Source organism: Eucyclogobius newberryi, unplaced genomic scaffold (genome assembly GCF_026437365.1).
Source record: "Eucyclogobius newberryi isolate DKJ021-1_F unplaced genomic scaffold, fEucNew1.0.hap1 SCAF_19, whole genome shotgun sequence".
NCBI lineage: Eukaryota > Metazoa > Chordata > Actinopteri > Gobiiformes > Gobiidae > Eucyclogobius > Eucyclogobius newberryi.
Window position 1 is genome coordinate 29,513,400 of NW_027315823.1, and position 25,230 is coordinate 29,538,629.

The 25,230-nt window shown below is 39.1% G+C and overlaps 1 protein-coding gene across 1 annotated transcript in view; it reads left to right on the forward strand.

The window, feature by feature from the left end:
* Positions 1–25,230, forward strand: part of LOC140365974 (cadherin-22) — a 256,099-nt gene that overhangs the window by 61,820 nt on the left and 169,049 nt on the right. The gene's annotated exons all lie outside the window — the stretch shown is intronic.

A 25,230-nucleotide genomic window follows, 5' to 3' on the forward strand; every position in this document is an offset into this window, starting at 1 on the left:
GGCTTTATTTATACCTCAAATTTACTGTATGGAATTTTATTTTTAGTTTTTGTTACAGCTGATGCCCACATTGCGTTGAAGGCGCTACCAGCACTCTTTCCCTCTTCAGCGCTTCCGCCCCAAAAAATGGGGTGTGCCAGTGAGGCTTTATTGCACAGCCTTAAGGTAAAATGCTTTTTATAGAGTTGCATTAAGAACACACTAACAGTTGACATTTACAACACCCAGATAAAATGTATTGTTTTTCTGTTTAATAGCCTTCAGAAGACCCATGTTTTTCTACAAAAGAGAACTCTCTCCTGTCCTGTACTACTTTTTGATGGTTGCAAGTGCATCATTGCGGTGGGCAATACACCAGTTGCAACATTAGATAAAGAACAGCTTGGTGAGGGGGTAATTTATCTTATGTCTTATTACACTTTCCATCTGACGTACCCCAAATGTGTGGCAACCTTACTGTCTGTCATTCAGACAGAAGTACTTCAGGATGCCATTCATGAGAGCGACACCACCTCCTCATACAAAAAAGCCCTGGCAGAGTGGCGTGATTTCATTGGATAGTAGTGCTGTATTTTGGAGATGGAGGAAGGGGATTTTAGAGTGTCTGTTTTTCTCTTTGTTTTTTTGTATTTGTTGAAATTGTAGCTTTGTTCTAAAAGCGTTCACATGCAAGATTTAGGTGAGCAAGTTTAAGGTCTTTGCTTTGTGAATGTTTGTGCCACAAAATGTTTTTGCAACAGTAAATCTGTGTGTCCATTACAGATGTAATATATATATTTTATTAGCTATGGCACTGGATTGTTCAAAATTTTGTCAACGTGTACAATATTTTAGAAAATAAAGATTGACACTCATTTTGAGTTTCTTTTACTTTTTCTTAAAATAAGCAAATTAAGAATTTAAGATTTATTTGCTAAAATTAAGTATAAATAAAACTAATAATAAGCTTTATATTCTAGTTTTAAGATTTTCTACCTTAATTTGCTGCTTACAATTAGTGTTTTATGCTTAATTTTAGATCATTTAATTTGGATTGTTACTTAGAATAAGTGTTTTTAGCTTATTTTAAGAGTTATACCCACTTAGAAAAAAAGTCTTATTTCAAGAATTCTTGATAAGTAAAATTCACTTACCCCACTGGCAGATAATTTCACTTAATTCAAGTAGATTTTCCCCTAAAACAAGTGTATTTTTCTAGTTTTAAGGTGGTGTAAATTTGCAGTGTACTGCTAACACCCGACTTTCACATGGTAAAATACAGCAGGAAACAGCTGCCTGGGGTGCAGTACAGTATACAGCAATTTACAGGCAGAGAATATCTGGACTTCTTGCCAAGTAAATTGCAGGGCTATTGTACAATTTCTTAAAGAATCACAATATATGAAAAAAAATCCTTCGCACCACTCGAGTCCCCTGATCTGAAATGCATCAAACCATTTCTAATAAGAGCAAAGAGTCCTATCGAATCCTGATACAACTCACTCACCTTTTGGACTGGATTTGGAATTAAGAAGTGTTCTCTACATTGTCCAGTAGAATAGTGGACTTGGAGGAGCTAAGGGCAGAGAGAGAAGGAGTATGTTGACAGTCAGAAGAACTCTTCATCGATATGGGGCCACGAGCAGTGACAGCTGTCAGCTACCTGCCCCTCACCACCGCCTGTCCTGGACACAAACATGTGCTGGGTGCATGTGAACTGGCTGACATGCATAATGCTGCTGATGCATTTATTCATCTCCAAGGAAAACTTTAACTACATGTGTGATGCTGGGTATACAGACTTTTGATTGGCAGGGGGAAGTAGCAGAACAATAGGTTATTAGATGATTAGATGTGTTATTGAGTTCAAGCAAATCTGAAAGAAAAGCAAAGATGGAAACTGCACTAGAAACGGTTCATTAGGGAATGATAAACAATACTATGTCTGTAATTCATTTAAAGGTAGACTTTGTAATATTTCTGTTGAAAGATCCACATTATGGCTTAGCCTGGAATGTTCCGGTGACACGCCAAGTTACAGGTCATATCTGTGGCGAGGCAAGCCCCTTCACAGTAAGTTTTGTTTTTTATCAAAAAAATAAATAAATAAATCTTTATTTGAATAAATGCAAGCAAGAGAAGGTGAATGCCATGTAGAAACTTCCTGGAATATATATGGAGCTAGTGGTGGACCCTCCAACAGATCGTTTTGTCAGGTTACATCATCAACACTTCTGAAGTAGTATATTCATTGCCAGCTGTACGCATTAAACTTCCACGGTGTTTTCTCATCATCATCATACTCAAAGTAGTTTGATTGATTCCTCTATGTTTGAGGAGTCTTGTATTGTTCTACAACTCAGGCTCGAGTGCTCAGAAAATTCCTGTTTTAACCTACCCCCTATCCCCGCCCTCATATCTGTATTCAAATAAAAATGAAGACTTGGAGTGATGACGGGTCTTGTATTGCCGTTTTGAACAGGAAGTCAACGAACCTGTTTCTGAGATGTTTTAGATCAATGTTGTGGTTTACAATGAACAAAATATAATATGATGATCTATTTATGATATAATTCAGTACCTGGGAAATAAAAGCAGAATATGTTTCCTTTAACAGCAATGGAATAACTGCTAGTTTAAAGCTGAAAATATACGACAAATTATTAACTTACGGTATATATTTTTATCAAGTGACAAATTGGAGAACAATACAGGTGTGGTGAAAATACTGTGCGCACGCTAAAACCGAACACTAATTAGTTCGACAACTCCGATCACAACCCAACATTTCTTTTCACTTTCTAAACCCACATCAATATCACTCTTGCTTCCTCAATATCAAACTTGCTGACATTGTCTGTTGAGGAGGCCTACAATACACTTGGCATTTCTAAATCTCCAAACATTTGTGAGAATGTACAATGTGTGAAATGATGGCGTTTTGGCATAGAATACAAAAGCTGCTATTTTCAACTGCATTTCTCAGTTTGCCCATGTGAAATCTTTTATTTAATACCTATGTGTTTGTGGCAGGCGGGAAACAGAATTCTTGGCATATTATTGCGCTTGTCTTGTATTTACATTGCTCACTGTTCCAGAGCTCGCGGTTACTGCTATTTGCCTTCTCGTGCACTCATTCAATGTTTTCCGATTTCATACAGTGCCCCTCTTGCATCTAAAGCCGGGAAGTCGGAGCTTAAGCCACCCGTGAGATGAGCGATCTAGCAATTGTGCAGCTGGAAAAGCGTGCACAGTGGTCTGGGAGGAACAGCACTGGACAATGGGAACCATTTGCTAAATGTCAGCTATGAAAAATTGAGCAAGGCAAAGAAAGGAAGACAAGTGGAAATGCAGAGCGGTTGTTCCATGAGATATTTAAAGGTGCTCTAACTTTCCCACATGCTTGTTATTTCTCTGCCTGGATAGTTCTGTAGTATGGTATTACACTCTATATATACAGACCTTTACAGGAATCATTGGTACTAATCTAAACGTTCCACCCAATTAATTTTAACGAGGCAGTTAAATAATATACATTTTGATTTGTGTGTGTTTCTAGAAAAAAATAAAACATAAAACAAAGATGTTTTGGGGGGATTTTATGGCATACCATTAGATTTAAGAAATGATCGTTACATGGCCATAGCATGTGTGCTAATTGCGGCACCAAATTGCTAACCCGTGGTCACATGCTCGAGTGGTTGTCAGGAGCCAAAACAGCCCTGGTTTTTCGCAGTTTGTGATGTTTAGAGGCTAACGCTGACTCTTCCATTGAAAATGATTTGGAACCAACCAACACTGGAAGGAGCTATAGCTACCATTTATTTCATAGGTGTTTTTATTACTAAACATTTTTGGGAAAATTGTGTAACACCTCATAACATAGCAATTTATATCTCCATCAAAACTGCACACTTTTAAGAGGAAAACAGATGTCTGCGTAGTGAACTAAACGTGGGTGGATGCATTTGAGTAACATTGGCACGGAACAGAGAAAGAACAAGAAACGGGGGTGCAGAGGCTTGAAGAGGGTGCGGGGAGATAGTTGGGGGTGGAAAAGCAGCAATTAGTGTAATTCGAGCGCAGCTTTAGTTAGGCACTGTCAATGTGTCACATCTTATTATAAGACACACACAAACACAGAAATCTAATGCAAGGGAGCAGGAGCACTCTGGACAGTTCGCCGTGTTATGCCGCGCTACATATCACTGACTTGCCAATAAAACATCGAGTTTGTGTCAAAAAGGTACTCTCCAGTCGGAAAAACAGGGTCCCGGGAAGAAAGGCAAACCAGCACGATGCGGCTCTTTTTCGTTGAATGTCTGTTAAGCATGTTGCCATGTTGTGTTGTATTGACGTTGGGAACATGTGGGCTAATGAAGTTTATCAAGGCAGTTCAGGGGTGGAGAGCAGTGTTCATACTCCATGGTTACATGGAACAAGACTATTAACCTCCGCTGATACCGCTGTGAGAGTCTTTTCTTTCTTGCCGTATGTCTATCTTGTAAAACACATAAAGTGAGCGTGTGGGGGCTGAAATCTATTTATACACATTAGGGATGTCACGATATCAAATCCCTCATTTTCTTTAATTTTAATACATCAGTGTTCCATTAGTATGTGATCAGTTTTATGAATGCACAAGTAAATTTATTGTGATATATACAGCCACATGAAAAATCATTATATTTAGGTGTACTTTTTACTTCAACATGTGGTGTTGTTGTTTTCCCCAATGTACTTTCTTTCAAGGAAACAGGTGACCTTTTATAAACACACAATGTTAACGTTTGTTTCTAGAATGGAGGAAGATTATTACCAAGAGCATATCTAAAAGAAAAATGGATCCATGACACGTGATAGTGTCCTGCAGGAACTTCTATTTTCTAAATTGGAAAGATCCTTCAGCCAAAGTGCAGTGCAGCACTTGTCGTTCCATCTCCAGATCTTGAGATATGATTAGCTTGTTGAAGATTAGCCTCCTGTGTATATGCTTTATAGGTTAAGGACTTGAGTGTATTATGCGGATCAAGGCGTCTAATAACAAGTCATGTTTTTGAATAACTTGACTGACTGAGGGTCTTGATAGAAAGATTTAATCCAACATAGTTTGTAGGGTGAAGAAGCTTTTTTTTTATGAGTTTAATTAACCTCATAGTTACCTTGCTGCAGAAGTGTGTGCACAAAGTCCAAGTACTATACAGGGCTGTCCAAAAAATGTGTTTGCCATAGCGGCCAGCCCTAAAGAACCAACTCATCATTTCTACTTCAGAAAATAATTTAAAATGTTGTCCTAAACAAGCTTCCAATAGCAACAACCCTATGCCAGCCTTTATTTTGTGTCATTCTATACACCACACGTGATGAAGAACTGCACATGTTTAGTCATGTTTATGTTAGATTTTGTTCTTGTTTCGATTGAAGCCTTCCCCTTTTACCCGTTCGGTGACATGGCGCGGTGCCATTGAGCCGTGCAGCCGTGACAGATTTGGATTGGAAATGACAAAACGGCTCTATTTAAAAAGCATAGCATATGAGGATTGGACCGTGGGGCCGGGTTCACCTCAGCAGGCAGACACTGTGAACTCCTTTTGGGGCCTCGGCTTTGATGGCAGCTTTTATCCATATCTATATGGCAACAGGAAAATGAAATTCCCCGTAAAACTCCCGGTTACCAGATGTATTTGTTGAGCTAAATCGTGGATCAAACCCGGGCAAAGTTTTGATGTGATGTGTGAAATTGAATGCAAAGAAAGAGGACATATTATGTCTGTGTCTGCTTTATAATTATTAACTGTGACCATGCTGAACAAGAGGCCTCAACAGTGGATTATTATTATTTTATTTTATTTGCCAAAACTGGCAAGGCAAGTTTATTTGTAGAGCACATTTCATACACAAGGCAATTCAAAGTGCTTCACACAGCAGGAAAAATGCATTAAAATCACAAAGAAATTACAGAAATACAATAAAATTAACTAAATTAAAAATTGCCAATCCAACTGATTGTCTAAACTAATAAAATCACAAACAAAAGAGAAGAATGCAAAGAAAAAAATCCTGTTTTTAGCTTAGATTTGAACATTGTCAGAGTAGAAGCCTGTCTCACATCTTCAGGAAGAATGTTCCAGATTTTAGCTGCATAAAACTGAAACGCTGATCCTCCCATGTTAAGTCCTGACTCTGGCACCAGCAGGAGGCCGGTCCATGTTTAGTCCTGACTCTGGCACCAGCAGGAGGCTGGTCCATGTTAAGTCCTGACTCTGGCACCAGCAGGAGGCTGGTCCATGTTTAGTCCTGACTCTGGCACCAGCAGGAGGCCGGTCCATGTTAAGTCCTGACTCTGGCACCAGCAGGAGGCCGGTCCATGTTTAGTCCTGACTCTGGCACCAGCAGGAGGCCGGTCCATGTTTAGTCCTGACTCTGGCACCAGCAGGAGGCCGGTCCATGTTTAGTCCTGACTCTGGCACCAGCAGGAGGCCGGTCCATGTTTAGTCCTGACTCTGGCACCAGCAGGAGGCTGGTCCCTGAGGTCCTCAGAGTCTGAGATGGTTCATATGGCACTAACATATCCAAGATGTACTTTGGTGCTAGGCCATGGAGAGACTTGTACACAAGCAGAGCTGCTTTAAAGTCTCTTCTCTGAGCCACAGGAGCCAGTGCAGAGACCTGAGAACAGGACTAATGTGATGGTACTTCCTGGTTCTAGTCAGGACCCGAGCAGCAGCGTTCTGGATGTACTGCAGCTGTTTTACAGCTCGTTTGGAGAGGCCAGTGAGCGGCCGTTACAGGAGTCTAATCTACTGGAGACAAACGCATGGATAAGTCTCTCTAAATCTGGTTTTGACACTATATTTTTGATTTTGGCAACTGCTGCTTAGCATGTCTTGATTGCTGCAGAATAAAGAGAAGTCAAACACGAAGGTATCAATCTAAGGCCCTGTTTACACTTCAACTGGGGTCAGGAAAATGCATTCACACCTAATTGTATCAAACTGCACTGTGTTCTCCTCTGACGCACTGCACTAAACCGCAGAAGTCATTTTATGTCCTGTTTAAAACTTACAACTTTTACTAACCCAACTTTTAGACATTTTCTAGGGCATTTCTGGGTAATAGTAGATAATCTTACATGGTTTTCTGCAAGTGTCTTGTGTGGATATAAATGTACAAAGCCTAAAAGTTTGCGTGTCTCTGTGAGAGAACCGGTGTGTACAGTATTTATGAGCTCAGAACGTCGTCCCGTCCCCAAATAAATTAGGCCTAACTCTTCCACCATTTTCAGTGAGTCGTGGATTCAATGAACACATAGCTCGGTGTCGTGTAAAAAAGAGGCCAATCCAATATCAAAACATTGCAGATTTGTGAAAACAACAAATCTACTCTTGTGGGAGTAGCACTGCTGCAGAGGAGCTTAATAAAACAGTAAGCAGTAAAAAGAAAGTATGCAAGTATCGTCGTGGTATTTGAAGGGTCTTTCCAGTGACCGTATGAGAGCAGTGTTGGGTTTTTTAGCAGTTGTTATTCATCACTATTTTATTTTTTTAAGGTCTTTTCTTGTTGCGTTGAATTAGTTTTCCCATTTCTTGCACACTCAACATTTTACCCTGGACATTATAAACTCATGATTGACTAATTCTAGCTTTTAACCACATTAAAACATTGTTTCCTGCTAAAAGCATACTTGATATCATGTTTTGTTTCATTTTTGCACTTTTGAGTCGTCCTTAGTCTATTTTCCTCTTCTGCGCTCAACCTTCGCTCTTCCGGTAATCCTCGGAAAAAGGATCACAAACTTCATTCCGCTCATTGTGATCATTTCAGTGCTCAAATTGCTTCCACATATCCCAGCTAATCAACTTAAGCCACTTTAGAACCTATACATTCAACTGCTTCACTCCACAGTGCACCGACAGATGGACTCCTCGCGACCCTCTGCTGGCGGATGTTGGCATAGTCTCTATAATATGTGTTTGAAATATGTCTTTGGAAAAAAGTTTGGCCCCAGCAGGAGATCAGAGTTATGACCACATCCAAAAAAACACCAATGTTTGAGGAGACCATAAATATTGAATTAAAGAACGACATCTCCCACTAATGTGCAAATTTTCTCCAAGGAGATATGCCGTGTATCTCCTTGAAAAAAACATCAGGCGGTTGAAAACTCAATTCAAGGCAGTGAGTTCAGAGCCGAGACCATTTGAGCGGTAACACTCAGATGTGTGATCGTAGTTATATCTCATTAGTCGTTTTGAACTCCCCAAGTACTATTTTATAATTAGTTTTAATCAAAATTCATTATTTTATAGGCTAGACTCATTTTTTGTCTGTATTTAGGACTTCATTCCGCGCTGTCCGATGCCCTTTTCATTCAAGTATGATTCAGAATTGTGTGTGTTTATAGCAACAATTCTAGTTTAGGCAGATATAGAATGTATGTGTCTAACATTGTAATGGTGCACTATGTTACTTTTCATGAGTAAGTGCCACACCATAGCATTAAAAGTCTATCTTGCATGTATTTACCGTATTTTCCGGACTATAAGTCGCACCGGAGTATAAGTCCAGCCAAAAAAAAATGCATAATAGAGAAGAAAAAACATATATAAGTTGCACTGGAGTATGAAATGTGGTTCCAAGTGTGAAACTAACAAATAATATCACATATAAGTTGGTCCGGAGTATAAGTATATGAGTATATAAGTATAAATATAAGTATAAGTCGCACCCCGGCCAAAACAATGAAAAAATTGTCCGACTGACTTATAGTCCGGAAAATACGGTAATTACAAGTGTTGTTATTGCCAAACAAATGCCTTGGAAATGACGAGTTCTTTATGTAATTGGCATCACACATTTGTAACATTGCTTGTGTCCATGGAGATAAAACATTTTCATTAATGCCATACTGCGGAACATTCCAAGCAAAGCAAAATCATCTCCATGGGAAACCCTCCTCCAGAAATGCACAGTGCTCTCTTAAATGCAACATCATGTCGCGGTTCGCATCAATCCCTCAATTGAGCAAAAACAAGAGGAGATAATTTCAATGTTCACCCTCAACTCATTCAACCTTGCAAACATCCTCGGTTGCGCGCCGTCCTTCCGTTTATGAAGTGTGCCATTAAAACGTCACGTAGCCGGCAAGGATTATGCAAAGCCCAAAAGTTAGTCATTACTTTCAATATCTTTGTATATTCCACAGACATCAAAGTGTGTGCAAAATGCTGTGAGGCTATTTGGACATCGTTTTAAGACTCAAACTCTGAGACTGTGCCACCCTTTTATTAAAAGTTATATAAGGCTATATAAGGCCAGTTGGTTCAGTTTTAAGCGAAGTTGATCAAATAATTCAATCATTGTAAAACGTATGCGGTATAAGCAAGTAAGGGTGACTTCACTTTTTGTCATATAGTTGTCCTTGGTATTAATTGCAATAAACCTTGATTTAGTATCTGTGTCTTGGAAATACCTCAACGTTTAAAAAGGAAATTATCCATGGAAAAAAAAAATCTGCACCGAATTCAATGTGTAAAAATGTCAACTATCTGCAAATAATAATAATAATAAAGACAAAATAAATCACAAAATATAAAGAAAAGTCCTCAATACATACTGCACAACAAGACACACACATGTAATTGTTATTGTGATGATGCTGATAAGAATCTTGAAGGATACTTTGGTTCTGTTTTCTGCTTTGCCTTGTGCCTGAATTGACTGAGCCGTCCCACTTCATCTCAATCTTGCCTCTGACTGAGCTTTCTGAACAGTTGAAAGTGCTGTGTTTCCTGTCACCAGTGCCCTTATGCACCACTCTCTCTGAAGTGTTCTAATGTGATTTGTCAGAGAGCTGTGAGGGGAAGACGAGTGGGTTAATGGCCAGACAGAGAGGCCCAGATAACAAGCTTATCACACAAAGGAAAATGTGGGGACACCGCGCCTGGAGCATCCACCAATCAGCTGCCGGCTCCCTCTCCGACAGTTATTTCAATGGCGGATAGGAAGATGAAACGCAATAAACTGGACTGTTCTGGTTGATTCCGAAGATAACTCCTGCTATGCTTGTGAGATAAACAGCAAAACATCTCTGCTGTTGGTAAAATCAAGAATATTAAAAGACACATATTTGACTAAATTCAAACCATGTTGTAGCATTGTTCCTTTATCAAAAGCATATACCTGGAGTTATATTTAGCTTCATTTATGCTTGTTTCATAATCCTTTACAAGGTCATCTCCATCCGAGCCTAAAAAAACCTCAAGGTTACTTCACGTAACTCCAGTTCTTTAAAAAAAGAGTGAACACAATACTTCAACGTTCAAAGTCAGACATTGTGAGATACTCTGTGCTGTTTTTAAGTCCATAAATAAGAGCCACACTTTCTGTTATCAAATTGTGTTCATTACAACTATTTGCTTACATTACTAACACAAATTCATGATTAATGTCATATATTACATTCTAAAACATGAGATGCCAAAGCAAAGGTAATCAAGAGCATGTTTAAAGGCCAATAACACTGCAAATGATTCACACTGTGTCCTTTAAAGCTGGAGTACCCAAGGTTATTCTTGAAATTAGGCCATTAGTGCAGATAGTTGTGCGCTGTATGCATCTAAATGTTAAACAGTTTATCAATCCTTTAAGCGGTATCAGTCGATATTCATCTAAAAATACCTGTATCAGCCAAATCCACTGATATTACACTCTGGTAATGAAAGAAGTAACTCTGCCATCCCTTCAGAGACAGGAAGAAAACAACAGCTCCGCTTCTATATTCTAACAGAACAGGTTGTAAACTTTAATGCAGTAAATGTTCTGTCAAAAGACCTAGAGATGACAGTTACAGACTTTTAAAAGCTCTAGAAAAGTTTTAGGCAAACTACTCATTAAACATGTGCAACAAATTCACATTAAACATAATATGCAACAAATTCACTCACTATTTATGTCAGTATTTAGAACTTTAGAGTGGTTTTAAGAATGAGAAGAGCGTGTGAGTGTGTGTGATCAGACACAGGACTCTGAGGAGAAGCTGCTGAGAGGATACAGAGAAAGACTTTAAATCTGATAAATCATCTAAATAAAACAGGAAATTCGCAGAATAGAAATGTGTGAAGGCTACTTTTACTCTTAATAAAGAATCATCTTATTAAAGCCTATATCCTAGCTAAGTCTAAACATAAAGCTAAATAAATGATCCATCAAACTTTTTATTATAAAGGATTTTGAACAAATTAAAAGCAATACTTATTTGTTCAAAAAAGTGTTTAAAAATAACCAAACAATGTAAAGAAAATATCTGCCCAAGCATTTACCATATCGCCGGTATCGGTATCAGAATTTCCATTTCGATGTAACTGATACAAGTATGATTTCTGTTCTAAAGCTATGCACGTGCCTGAAGGTTTGCTTTTGAAAATGCTCCTTTTCATAGTTGGAAATCAGGTTGCCCAGGTTTATTTGTCATTGTTTTGACTATAAATCAGTTGTTGGGACAAGTTTTATTTATTTTTGTTTTAGTCAAATAGTTGGCAAAAAGAATTAAAAAAAAAAAAAAAAAATACTTCAAAATAAGGCATTATTAGATCGTTAAAAGACGTCTTATAACAGCCAATATAATCAACAGCTTTGTTTTTCTAAACTAAATGAATGAAGAACAAATACCAAGAAAAATAATAGAAAGTATAAAACCGTTAAATCCAGGAAGCAATCTTGTTTTAGTGCAACTGAAAAAATAATATTTCACAAACTCTGTAACCTTTCCAACCACAGCAGGTGTAGCAGGTGTTCTCCCATTCTAATCCTGCACTGAAATAACTGTGGGGTGTTTTATTATTTGCAAAAATATTTTTTCTTCCTGGTGGGTCCTTTTTCAGTTCATGACAAACGTATTACTCGTCTGCTTCCTTGTTAGCAAAAAGTAAAACTTAAAGTTCAAATTCTGTATCTACCTACAGCATTTAAAGGCGTAATGGACAATTTTTCGCCAATCGCATCTCTCGTCTCCATAGATTTCCAGCTCAAACTGTCTTTCTCTGTCTTAATTTTGTCCCGTACACTGAGGGAACTATATTATGATAGATCCATGCGCTTAGACACAGGGAAACGTGCTGCTCTCCTGGGGATGAGCCGCACGAGGCTGCAGCTGTGCAGTAGGTGCGTTTTATGATTGATGCGTGGCAGGACTAATCGGCCGTCCACGCCACGAGGAAATAAGACTCAGATTTGGCGCAAAAAAATCGTCCATGACGCCTTTAAGTCTTTTTTATCATTGACAGAAAACATCGCAGAAAAAAAGGTTGTTCTTTGGATGTTTGGTTGGATGTTTCTTAAAAATAAATTTGATTTCTCAAGCAGTAAGTAGATTGCAAAGTGGTAGAGCCGGAGCCAGTATGAAGTTGATGGTGGCAGAGGCAAACCAGCTTGAAAATAAAGTGAGTAGCACTTTATTTGGAACGTTGAGGTCTCAGTTTGCAGCCGGCTCAATAACACTCACACAACAGCCTTCTACTTGTGCGGGCAGGCTGCACGACAGGCCATTAGCCACCTAAGAAAACTGGAAAAATACAACAGGGCCCAGTGAAAGAGAGAGGACAGGACAGTTTGTGCGTTTAAAGCTGTCGACTAATTAAGATACAGCGGAACGGGATTGTATAATTTCAGATAGGAAGTAAGCAAGCCTGTTTCTTTTATCTCAACAAAGCAGCTTCTTTATTAAGTAGAGTAACCAAAAGTTATTTTTGAAATGTTCAAAAAGTAGTAGAAATGTGTTTCCTTATGTTTTTGGGAGTGTCTGCAGAGCCGCGGCGCGCGGCCGAAACTGCCATGTTATTTTTGTGCCGGCCGAGCGCCGCGGCTCCTGAAACGCGTTCTAGCGCCGTTTTAGACCGCGCGGGGTTAAGGTTAAGGTTAGGGTTAAGGTTAGGGTTAGGGTTAAGGTTAAGGGTTAAGGTTAGGGTTAAGGTTAGGGTTAAGGTTAAGGGTTAAGGTTAGGGTTAAGGTTAGGGTTAAGGTTAGGGTTAAGGTTAGGGTTAAGGTTAAGGTTAGGGTTAAGGTTAAGGGTTAAGGTTAGGGTTAAGGTTAGGGTTAGGGTTATGGTTAAGGTTAGGGTTAGGGTTAAGGTTAGGGTTAGGGTTAAGGTTAGGGTTAAGGTTAGGGTTAAGGTTAAGGGTTAAGGTTAAGGTTAGGGTTAAGGTTAAGGTTAGGGTTATGGTTAAGGTTGAGGTTGAGGTTAAGGTTAGGGTTAAGGTTAGGGTTAAGGTTAGGGTTAAGGTTAAGGTTAGGGTTAGGGTTATGGTTAAGGTTAAGGTTAAGGTTAGGGTTAGGGTTAGGGTTAAGATTAAGGTTAGGGTTAAGGTTAGGGTTAAGGTTAAGGTTAGGGTTAGGGTTAAGGTTAAGGTTAGGGTTAGGGTTAAGGTTAGGGTTAGGGTTAGCCATGAGGCTATAAGGGAAATGCCGCGGTCCCTGAAACTGCGCGGCTATTAGGGTTAGGGTTAAGGTTAGGGTTAAGGTTAAGGTTAAGGTTAAGGTTAGGGTTAGGGTTAGGGTTAAGGTTAGGGTTAGGGTTAGGGTTAAGGTTAGGGTTATGGTTAAGGTTAGGGTTAGGGTTAGGGTTAGCCATGAGGCTATAAGGGAAATGCCGCGGTCCCTGAAACTGCGCGGCTATTTGACCGCGCCGCGGCTCTCCAGCCATGGCCTATGTTTTAATGTTATTTTGCACGTGATTGTCACAACTCTAGAAACGTTTTGGTTTGTCTGACCAATTTCACAATTAGTACAAGCATTATCTGAATCATATTCTGTCTATGGGAGTTTTTGTTTATAAGAGATCTTCTACTGAGAGTGTTTTTCAAACTTCCTACAAGTGATCTGTTCTTTTCTTCTGTATCTACCTCTGTATCTTCCTGCGTTGCATCAATGAGATTTCCCCATGTGGGACAATAAAGGAATATCTTATCTTATTCTGAGTCACCATTGAAGTCAAGCTTATTCATAAAACACGTTGTGTCTGGTGGCATAGTTATCAGAATGTGTGATTTTCAATACATTGTTTTAAGTTCTAAATTATGAGATGCCAAAGCCAAGGGGATTATGTTTAAAGGCCAATAATAATACGAACAATAATTATTTTATGAAATATACGTTAAATATAGCCACATCATGTTCCAGAGGGAGCCGTTTCTATATAGCTGCATGGGGCCTTTGGCAATTTGTTGGTAACTAAGTGAAAACTAGACGATCCATTAAACCTACAAAGGATGCATTTTAAGTACATTGTCACTGTGATTGTATAATACGTTTTGAAAAAATATCATGTTTCTGTATATGTTACTCATCAACTCTCTGAGGATATATACCTTTTCATTTTTGCACAGACTAGGCCACACAAACAGCTTTGAGGGGCCCTTGTTGTGAACTCCAGTGCAGATTATTCACATATAGCTCTAAACATCTCCGTCCAGCTTGAATCCATTTTGTCGCACAAACTACACATGATGCAGCAGGGCTCTGGCTGTGTGTCAGACGCAGCCATACCCTGGCCCGGTGCCTATCAGCTCACAGTGATCACTCTCCCTGGCTGTTGCGTGTCCACTGCCAGCTGTCAGAGGGCCCGCTCGGGGCTTGCCCACTGATCACGGCTCTGCAAAATCAATCCAGCGCCCTAATAGGTCACGAATGGCTGCGCACTGCTCGCCAACAGCTTTGGAGCAGAGAATTTAGCGAGCACTGGGCATGAGAAACAGGCAACGGGGAGGCAGCATATTTCCATCATCCGCAGTCCAAAAGAAAGCCCACTAATTGACAAGCCATTAATTAGCAAGGGTTTGTGGCTCTATTGAAGTGGAGGCCAAATTTTTGACCAAAACTGGAGCGCATTAGCATAAAACTCTTACAGTTCTTGTTTTAAGATTTATGATATCAGTAAATGCTGTTTGTACCTAATGAAATGATCAAAGTGAGACCAATCTGACAAACAAATGTGCCGCAAAACAAGTAGTGCAGAAAGTAGATGCCTTTAAGATGTGTTCATTATACTACGCACTAAAAAGTGCAAATTCTTGAAACATTGCAAAATGTAATTTTACTCATTCTCATCGACAACCAAAGTATTAAAGGCGCAGTGGACGATTTTTCGGCGATTTGAGAACGCAGGTGGAAGTGCGCATGCGCACTCCCCCGTGCGGACTGATACAACACACACGTGCGTTTGTTTATTAGCGCAACGGAGCGCATCGCATCGCTCGTCTCCCGTAGATTTCTGTCCACTTCTGCGTCAGCTCGAACTGTCTTCCTCTGTCTTCATTTTGCCCCGTACACTGAGGGAACTATATTATGATAGATCCATGCGCGGAAACGTGGGGACGAGCCACACGCGGCTGCAGGTGAGCCGTAGGTGCGTTTTATGATTGATACGTGGCAGGACAAATGATTTATCCACGCCACGAGGAAATATGACAAAAAATCTGCTGAAAAAAATCGTCCATACCACCTTTAAGTCCAAAGTCATTTTGACCATATGTAAGTAGTGCTTAGTGACCAATGAAAAAATTACAAATAAATAAATAATCATCGTACTGATCATAAAGGGCTATTAGTCTAGTTGATATGTATAGTATATTTTTCTGTATTGAGTTATATTGCTAATTTTGTAAGCTGAGCCACATTTTTTTCTCTGATAATTTATTTTAAAATACAACAGAGTATAAGGGCCACCCTGAATTAAAAAAAAAATTGTGGGCACTACAAGAATAAACTCATAACATTTCGACATTTAAGTCATGATTTTATTTTTTTTAAAGTCGAAGCTGGAGAAATCTTAATATTGCGATATTAAAGTAATAATTTTACAAGATTAAAAATCATAATTTTACGATAATACAAATGCGATATTATGAGAATAAAGTCAACATTTTAAGAATCAGGGACTGACATTGAATCTTTCCAAAGTGACACAGAAAGGCATTGCATGGCACGTGGCTTAGATGAGTTAAAGTCACCGTTCAGATGAGATTTTTTGTGTGCATAGGTTTGACAACACAGCACCACAGGCTTGTGGAGCCATGCGCACTGCGCACCTAGTGCTCCAGACCCTGTACTGTGGGCCTGGGGCCAGTGCTCCAGACCCTGTACAGCAGGCCTGGGGCCACTGCTCCACACCCTGTACTGTGGGCCTGGGGGCGTTGAGGACGGGTTCTGCAGAATTCAGGACCAAACCCACCTGTGTATTGGACTAACTTAAAAACATTTGGAGACAGTGTGCAGAGGATGTTATTAGTCCTCTGTGGTGCAGAACCTTAATTTGCGTTTGTTTTTGGGAAATTCAAGCCGCCTCACAGTTGGAATATGTGTGTAAAATGACGTACTCTAGTGTTGGATACATGTGTGTTGTTGGAGCTAAAGTATCCTCTCATTGTAGTCATCAGCCTGGGCTACATGCGTGTGTTAGGCTGTGGTTGTGTTACTCGGCTGTAAGTGGTGGAATGAGTTGTATGGATGAAGGCGTGTGCGTAAAACATCGCTTACAAACAAAAACACAAATGGTGCCATCCATATATCACCACCAACCACCCCCATGCTGTCCAGTGTGGGCTGGTGTTTTACCAACTTTGTCCAACGGATGCCAAAAAGGTTAGAATTGGTGTGTAAAACTGAGTCTTCGCTGTGTGTACGGCTCCACAGGACGGTAGTAAAATCCCCAATGAGCAGAGGAGCAGAGCATGTGTGAATATAACACCGAGGCTCCTCCACCTGCCTGAGGGATACGCCATGGAGAAAGTAAAGGGTTCATCCAACAGTTTGTGGATGATGCGTAACAAGAAGGGTGCTGCTACTCTGGCGATCTGTCTTGTAATCAGCACACATGTGGGACATCGTTTTAAAGGCCAGGAAACACTTTAACATCTATTATAGGCCTTTATGTAGTTCTAAGCTGTCAACTCATCCAAGCCCGAGTCCTGGCCGTGTGCTGAAAGTGAATTGCTCACCTCACTTTTAATCGGAACATTGACACGTCCCCTAGACGTTTAAATGTGACTTTATATTTGGAAAATTACATCTTCATTTTGACTACAACTTTATTCTCATAAATGTCGGACTCTGTTCTCGTTAAATTATTACTTTATTCTAGTATATGTAGGACTTTTTTCTGGCTTTTTATCAATTATGACTTTAATGTCGAAATGTTATGATTTTATTCTCGTAGTGACTCAATTGTTTTTTTATTTGGGTTGGCCATTATACCGTCGTAAAATCAAACAGTTGGTTCTCAGCAAATGTTCCACTTCAGAGAGAAACTTCCAGGCCATCGGTACAAGCTATGGAAGATATAGTTTTATTCAAATGATCTGTAATTAAACCTGTTGCAATGGCTCACTACACTGTTAACTCATCTATGGAATCTATCAAGAATGCAGGGTATTCATGTGTTTCTTTGCAGTGAATAAAGATAAACAGAGCATTTACGTCTTTGAAGTTGTCAGTCTGAACCCTTAGCAGAGAGTATTAGAAACACTTTAGCAGAGAGTTTTATACCAGCAGCCATTAAAGATACATGAGAAGATAAAAAACACAATTCATTGATTTTTTTTTTTTTTTAGATTTTTTTTAGATGTTTCTGCCACAATTTTCTGAATATTAAACGGGCTTCACCAGATTTGTTTTCTCACAGATTAAACAAAATGTGACTGACCGTGGATAAACCAGTTACAAGTCTACCGGGAGACATTTTGATCTAATCTTATTTTGGCTTTATCTCTGTTTGGTCCGGGCCGACTTGTGGCGGTTTTTCCCGTGGTCGATCACAAATGTGTCTGGCCCCTGTATAGAGTTATAGCTCATTGTAAAACCAGACCGCGGTGTGTCAACTGCATTTCATTATTAACACTGGTGCACTGTTGCATGCTGATTGTTTTTATTACAGTGCTATAGGGCTCGGCGATTTTGTTTGAGAAATAAATTGTCCATTTTTCCTTCTAAAATTCAAATTTCAATTCAATTCCTATTTATTTCTATGCAAATTACAGATATATTGTTTTCCTATTCAAGTTATAATGCAGTTAATAACATGGTCCCTTTTGGTTATAATGTTCATTTTTGTAGTAGAACTAGAAAAGGCCTTCACAAAGTCTAAAATCTAAAATGTGTTAATATTGTATTGAGAGATGTTGTAAATCGCAGTAATTTATCTCCATTTATGAATGAGATGAAACAAACTAACGAATACACGAATACTGCAAACATGTTTAAACATACTACTTCTGTTTTTCACATTCTAAAGATGGTCAAAATCAGGTGCAGTGCCTTTAAGTCACTGTGAATGTGAATCCTAAGAATGGAATGTTTCAGAAATGTTAAATAAAAGTGCAATTGTTCTGGTCTCCCTACACAACAGATTGGATTGATCATAGGACCTTGCTATGGGAAATCTTTGCAGAGCTTTCATGCAGAAGTAAAATAGCCGGATCGGATTTTGTGAAGCGGCTGTCAGTCCAGAGTTTTATATGAGTCGTGTGCCAGGACCCATCAAACTCAACAAGAACTCATGTGCAAATGTATCCAGACAGGCCCACGGTCAAGAAGAACACGGAGCACTGCAGGAGAGCCTCGGCGATGCCAATCACTACGCATCTCCAACAGACTCAGAGATGTATGTCAATGTCGAGGGCGCTGCATCCCCAGACAGAAAGGAAAAAAAAATGTTTCCGCAAATAATGATGAACTTTGCTAAGTCAGTCGAGAAATCTGTTGATCATTTGGAGATTGACAGCCTCAACATAGGGCAACTGTGGTTTCCATGAACAGTGTGAAAAAAAATGAAATAAATCAAAAGATCAAACATAGAACAGACACAGAACATGATCAGAGAGCAACATTTAAAATAGAAATACAAATAGATAAGATAAGCCTGTATTTGTCCCACAATGGGGAAAATCCAGTGTTGCAACACAAAGTAGGTACAGAAGTAAAGAATAAAAAACAGATAACTTATAAAAACTTATTAAAGACACTCTTATAGAAAAGCTCTAATAAAACTCTTATAAAAACCCTCTTATACAATATAATAATAACAATAGTGACACATTATTTACAATATTTACAGCTGTTATATGGACAGATAATATTGCAAGATGATTAGACATCAACTAGACAAAAAAATACTAACATGGCTCAGTCAAAACAAAAATTCCATCTAGTTCGCTGTCGGTCAAATTTGTCCATTTCCAAATGAAGTCTTTTCTTTTTCCCTCCATTTGTCTGATGTATCTTACAATGCCAGTCCAGTCCTTGATCGTTGGTAATGTTTATGTCAGCCATTTCTTTGTGATTGCCTTTTTCTGCTAAAAGTACGTCCCAAAGGTATCCATGGATCGTGTCCATGGCAGGAGTTTTACATAGGTCTAAAATTGAGAGGGATGGCAAAGTTAAAAACAGTCTGTAGTGCATTATTCATTTCAGTCCAATATTTCCAAGCAAGAGGACTGTCCCAAAAAGCATGATAGTGGTTTGCCTCCTGGCTGCAACAGTTTCTCCAACAGTCAGCATTTCCTTGGAAACAATGGAACACCACCATTCACAGTATGGTATTGAACGTATCCAACATTTTATTATTAAATTTAAAGGGTTTTCTTTTATTTTCAATACGCACACAAAGAACAAAGAAACAGCACCAGAGCAACAACAAACAACAACAAAAATCAATGCAACAAAAATGATCTAGACAATAACTTTTTAATATGATCCTCTCATCTAAACATTTTATTGTATTATTATTATTATTATTATTATTATTATTATTATTATTATTATTATATATATTCGTCATAGACATCCCATTTCAAGTTGATTGCAAGTGTTATTTCCTCCATCTTTTGAATATCCATTTTAAAGCTTGACCAGTCCATAACATTTGATTCTGTGTCCAACTTTGTGAAAACTTTTACTTTACTCCAACAATATCCATTTACTGTTTTCGTTGCAGATGTTTTTAGTCCCAAATACATTGTTTTGAAATCAGCCACAATATTCAACAGCGACTACTGTGTTTCCATGTGAATAGCGCGCACTTCGACATGGTATTTTAAAATACTGTGACACATGAGATCTTATGGTCGTCCATTGAGATGTACATATAGATAGTTTTCAGCTCTTCATCCGTCAAAACAAAATGTCCTTCCTTTTCCCACTTACTTTTAACATAACTAGAGTGGCTGCAGCAACATTTGTATAGATTAGATTATATTCCCCTGATTATTTTTTAAGGCGATTGCTTCAAAATACCTTGAGAAACGTGCATTCCTAGTATGAGCGGTGTTGCCTCTCTTCAGATCTGATCTATAACTCACATTTCAGGCAAAAGCAAAAACATCTTCCTGGGCACCGCAAAAGTTACATTTGAGTGAAATGCTCTTGGAAATGTGAGTGGCGGTAAATCAATGTGGTGCCATTGACTTCATACTTTCTACATTGTCCACACGTTTGTAGATGCAGCGGGTTTAAACATTTCAGACATGCTTGAAATCTCATTGACGGTCTCATTTAAATGCATTCTATATGTTATGTCTCTCACTATTACTTTAGGCCAATACAACTGACAAGAAATGTTGCCTCCAAAAATTCTATACATTACTGTTGTCATGTCATGATGTTGTCAAAAGAATACAACTTAAAGTCCATGTATTGTATGCATAGGCTACCAAAGCAAGCCGGAATAATTGATCCGTCAAATATATATTATTCAGTGATCCGAGTTCCCTCCTGCTGCTTTCCAAAAACTTTATTTAACTGTTAATTAATGCCGTGAACTATTTTATTTTCCACAGAAGCAATTAGACCATATTTGCGCATTGTTGGAGTCCCAGTTGAATTACGACTTGCCACCGTCTCACATAACTTGACCTTAACTCAAGCATTGAATTATGACAGGCGACATGCTAAGGTTCAGACACAACACCCAATTAATCACTGCACTCGTGGGACATCACATTTTGAAACCCATTCAGAGCTTAGAGAGGACTCCATTTAGCTGAAAAATGCACTTGATATTTTAATGCATTCCCTGTAGACTAGTGCAATTTGGCTTCTAGTGCTATTCCAATGCATTGTTTTTGGAATAGTGAAATGAGGAGTTTGGATCACCACAAATGGACTTTTGAAATACCGGTACAATAAAAAGTAATTCTCAGTTCTTAAAATTGGTCTCAAACAAGGTGAATGATAATATATACAAATTACATTGAAGAAAATACCATATAGAGTGACATTATTATTACTTAGAAATGTGTGTATTAAAAGGAACTTCCAGTCGAGTGGAAACTCTGTTGGTTTAAATGGAGAACGAGGGAAAAGTCAATGTTCGTCTGACCAAGTCAACAATGCACTGATTCCCTGGGCGTCCCAAAAAACGGATTAGTGTGTGTAGTCTGTAACTTATTTCCTCTTGAGGTCAGGAGCCCCATGTTAACTAATACAACAGGAAGAAGGATTATGTTGTATGTCATAATTAGCTGAAAACTCCTGCGCTGTCTCACTCTTCATTCTTTTAACACATTTCGGTCCCTCCGACCCTCATCAGGTATATTAGCTCCTTTGCACCTGTCGCCCAGTCAGGTGTGCAAAGCCTGTCCAGAAGCTCTAGTCGTACTTGCAATTTCTATTTTACTACAATATTCTGCCCCCTTAACATGCATTTCAACTTGGCATGAATTGTAGTTTTTACTGTGTTGCATTGCCAGTGCCTGTCCAAAGCCCACACTTGGCCCTTCCCAGCTGGAGCTTCTCTTCAGCTGTATGCTCTGGAGAGTGCACAGCCCACAGCGCTGACTTTCCAATACCACGGACTCTGCCTCGGCCAACAGTCTGAGGAGGAATTATTTCCGGAAGCTGCGAGCATGCTAGTGGGCACAGAGAGAGAGAGTGAGCGAGAGAGATTAGAAGTCCTCCCTCGGTCGGCAGAAATACAATAGGTTAAACCACCTGCTGGCTTATATCATGGCTTATACACTCCTCTAACACTGCAGCAATCTCCCCGGCCGGCACCTCAAGGTCTTTTAGTCAACAATAATACTGTCTAAACTTTGACTCATTACACAGTATGGATTGGAATTAAATATATTTGTGCTTATTTACATGGTATAACATGTCTACAATGGTGCTGCTACAACAGTTAAATCAGGATAGAATCATCAGGACTACCATCGATTATATGTATAGAGTAAATCTGGACAAAACAAGGAATTAAAAAGATGAAATAGCTCTTAGCCCACATAATAGTCCAACAAACCAGGACTATTACTGTTTTAAGTGTTACATTGCAAGGTATGTTGGACACATTTGCAATGTTTTTATTTATTTATTCATAATGTCAAATGCTGTCTACATATGGAATGTAAAAGTTATGCAGGTTTCACTTTCCATTTGATGGCTTGGATTATTTGACTGGTGTCTTCTACAGCCTGCAGTGGGAAGAGAAAATGCTCATCAACACAACAGTAGAAGATATACTGTTATAATGAAACCTTTTCATTCAAATGATCAGAATGAATGCTGTTTGCTCCTGTGGGTAAACAGCATTCATTCTGAGCCTAAAGACCAACAATGTGTTTTCAAAATGCACCTTTCCTTAGTGATAGATAACTGGGACCTTTAAGTGTGGCAACTGCAACCACTGACAGAATGTAGTAACACTAACCATTTTAGATATCAGAAGATATCAACACAGACAATATTATATTAAATCATTCATCAACTGTAATTAGAGCTGGGCATTGTTACTCAGTTCCAAGTGAGAACCGACTGAAAAAGTCCACACGTCTGCGTGAAGAAGTGGAGTTCAGCTTTTAAGTCCCGAACCCGTTCACAGGCCGACGTTATATAAAATGAAAAAGGCACGCGCAGCAAGCGGCACTCGTCCAGCACACACATGCCCGCAGTGAATGTCACAGAGGCTTAAATTGCTCCTACAAAGAGAATCCTTCTGGATTCACACTGTGAAAGCAACAGAATTCCCTGGATTAAATGATGATTTGGACACTCCTTTTCTCAACTGTTTTCTCTGTGGTGGAGTAATATGTACTTATAATATAAACTTGCTGACCGAATGAATGTAATTATCTTGTTCATTGCATACTCTTTTATTTAGTTCTGTGACTTCTAGACTCCTTGTATAAAAGACCCCTGGCAGCCATTTTGTCCTCCTAACATGCCCCGATGGAGGCACTATTGGCAAGGAAAGTTTATTTATAGAGCACAATTCGTACACAAGGCAATTCAAAGTGCTTCAAGTTCTTTAAACTCTTGACATTGTTCAATAAACTTGGCTTATCCTATTTCGTCTAAATTCCTGAAGTGGGTCGTCCCTTTTTTGCTTCACCATGACCCAAATCTGAAGAGCACCAGGTACAAAATATTTCAAAAGGCTTGTACTGCATTCCAGTTGCTTTCAGATTTCTGTGAACAAATAACCTAATAAATAAATACGTATTTTGGTCCATCCAGAGACAACCTTGAAAAAAAGTTTTGCGGAAAAATGCATGATTTGAATTTGAATTTAATTAATCTCAAAAATACATTTATTTTTGAGATCCCCAAAATCACAACAGCAGTTGCCTCGAAGGGCGACCAGGAAAACTAGATTAAACAATGTTCACAGGGACTTGGCAATGTCCCAGCATGTCATCTGTCCTTAGACCCGCCTTCTCAGCGAGGAAAAACTATCAAACCTCTTTGGGAAAAATGTAGAAACCTGGAGGAGTTCCACAGTGAAGGAGAGATCCGACTACTTTAGACGGACAGGCGGACACGAGACACTGGAGCTGGAGCCACTCAGGAGGAGAACCAGTTCTTCAAGGCAGATGAAGAACCGTGCATATGGAGTAGAGAGGAAGGAAACTTAATGAACATATTGCAAATTAGATTAAATATGAAATATTGTTTGATAGAATAAGTAGTCAGAAGCAGAGAATAGTGCTCAAGCTGCCATACTTCCCCCAGCATAGTTGCTCCTAGGGCAGCGTTTCTGTTCCTAACTGGCCTAACCATGGACCAACGCTCTACCTCCTACTGTTAGAGACCCTTGGGACCACCAGAAGGCCAGCATTCTGAGAGCAAAGTTTGGATGATAAGGTTCTATAACATCTTTGAGGTGGGATTGGGCCATGTCATTTGTGGCTTTGTAGGTCAGGAGGACGATTTTAAGCCAGTGAAGAGACTCGAGCACCAGCGTGCTCTCTTCTTTTAGTTCTTATTAGTAATCTTGCTGCTGCGTTTTGAACCAATTGAAAGGTTTTCATGGAGCTTTTTGGACACGCTGCGATAAGGGATTCACAGTAGTCTAATCTAGATGTTACAAACTATACTTTTGACAAGATAACCATATATATGCACAGTTGAAAGTCAAAAAAGTGAATTGTGTATGGTATGTGACCTTTTAATTAGACGGATTACTCTATCATTCATCATAATCTTTCAACATCATTTTTGCAATAATTTACCTGGTGTCCTCGTTGTTATCGCTTTGTCTAACCTTTGCATGGCTCAGGATACCACAGGGCTGTGTCTTAGCCCCTCCCGTGTTGCCTGTCAATGTTTGCTCGAAGTATTAGGGCCTTGTTGCCTCAATGGATAGAATTAGTTGATTAATGCTTTTATCCAATTAGTGCTCCCTCATGCAGTTAATCAGCTGGCGGAGGCTGGGGCTGCTCCGTCAGTGAGACTGGAGGCAGGCAGATGTGTGAGGAACAATGACCTCTCTCATTCTCCTTTACTGAGCTTTTCATTCTTTGTGCAACAACATTAACTAAATATTTATATTAATCTTGTTCGGTGTAGTTTTGGGCATCTCAATGAAAGAAATGGTAGAAGTCCTAGTCCTAGTGACACTGGAATTTATACAGACAAATTCCAACATCACATGGGATTATGAAGCTATAGTAATGGAACAATGACTCAAACGTACTGAACATGTTGAGTTACGGCCAAAGAAAGGTGTTGCCCACCTTATTACAATCACAGTGCGTATATTTGTTTTTGATGTAATGCCTATTGGCTATTTATGTGTCATTTGTATACTTTGGTCTTTTGCGTATTTATTTTTGCATCGTTTGATTTTGCATATTCATTTTGCATATGTTTTACTCTGCCACGACTTCTACCGTGGCACATTCGAGTAGCAGCAGCAACACTTACACCAAGATGGAAAACATACATGACTGCAGTAGCAAATCGAATGAACTTAGTGTGTTTTAATTT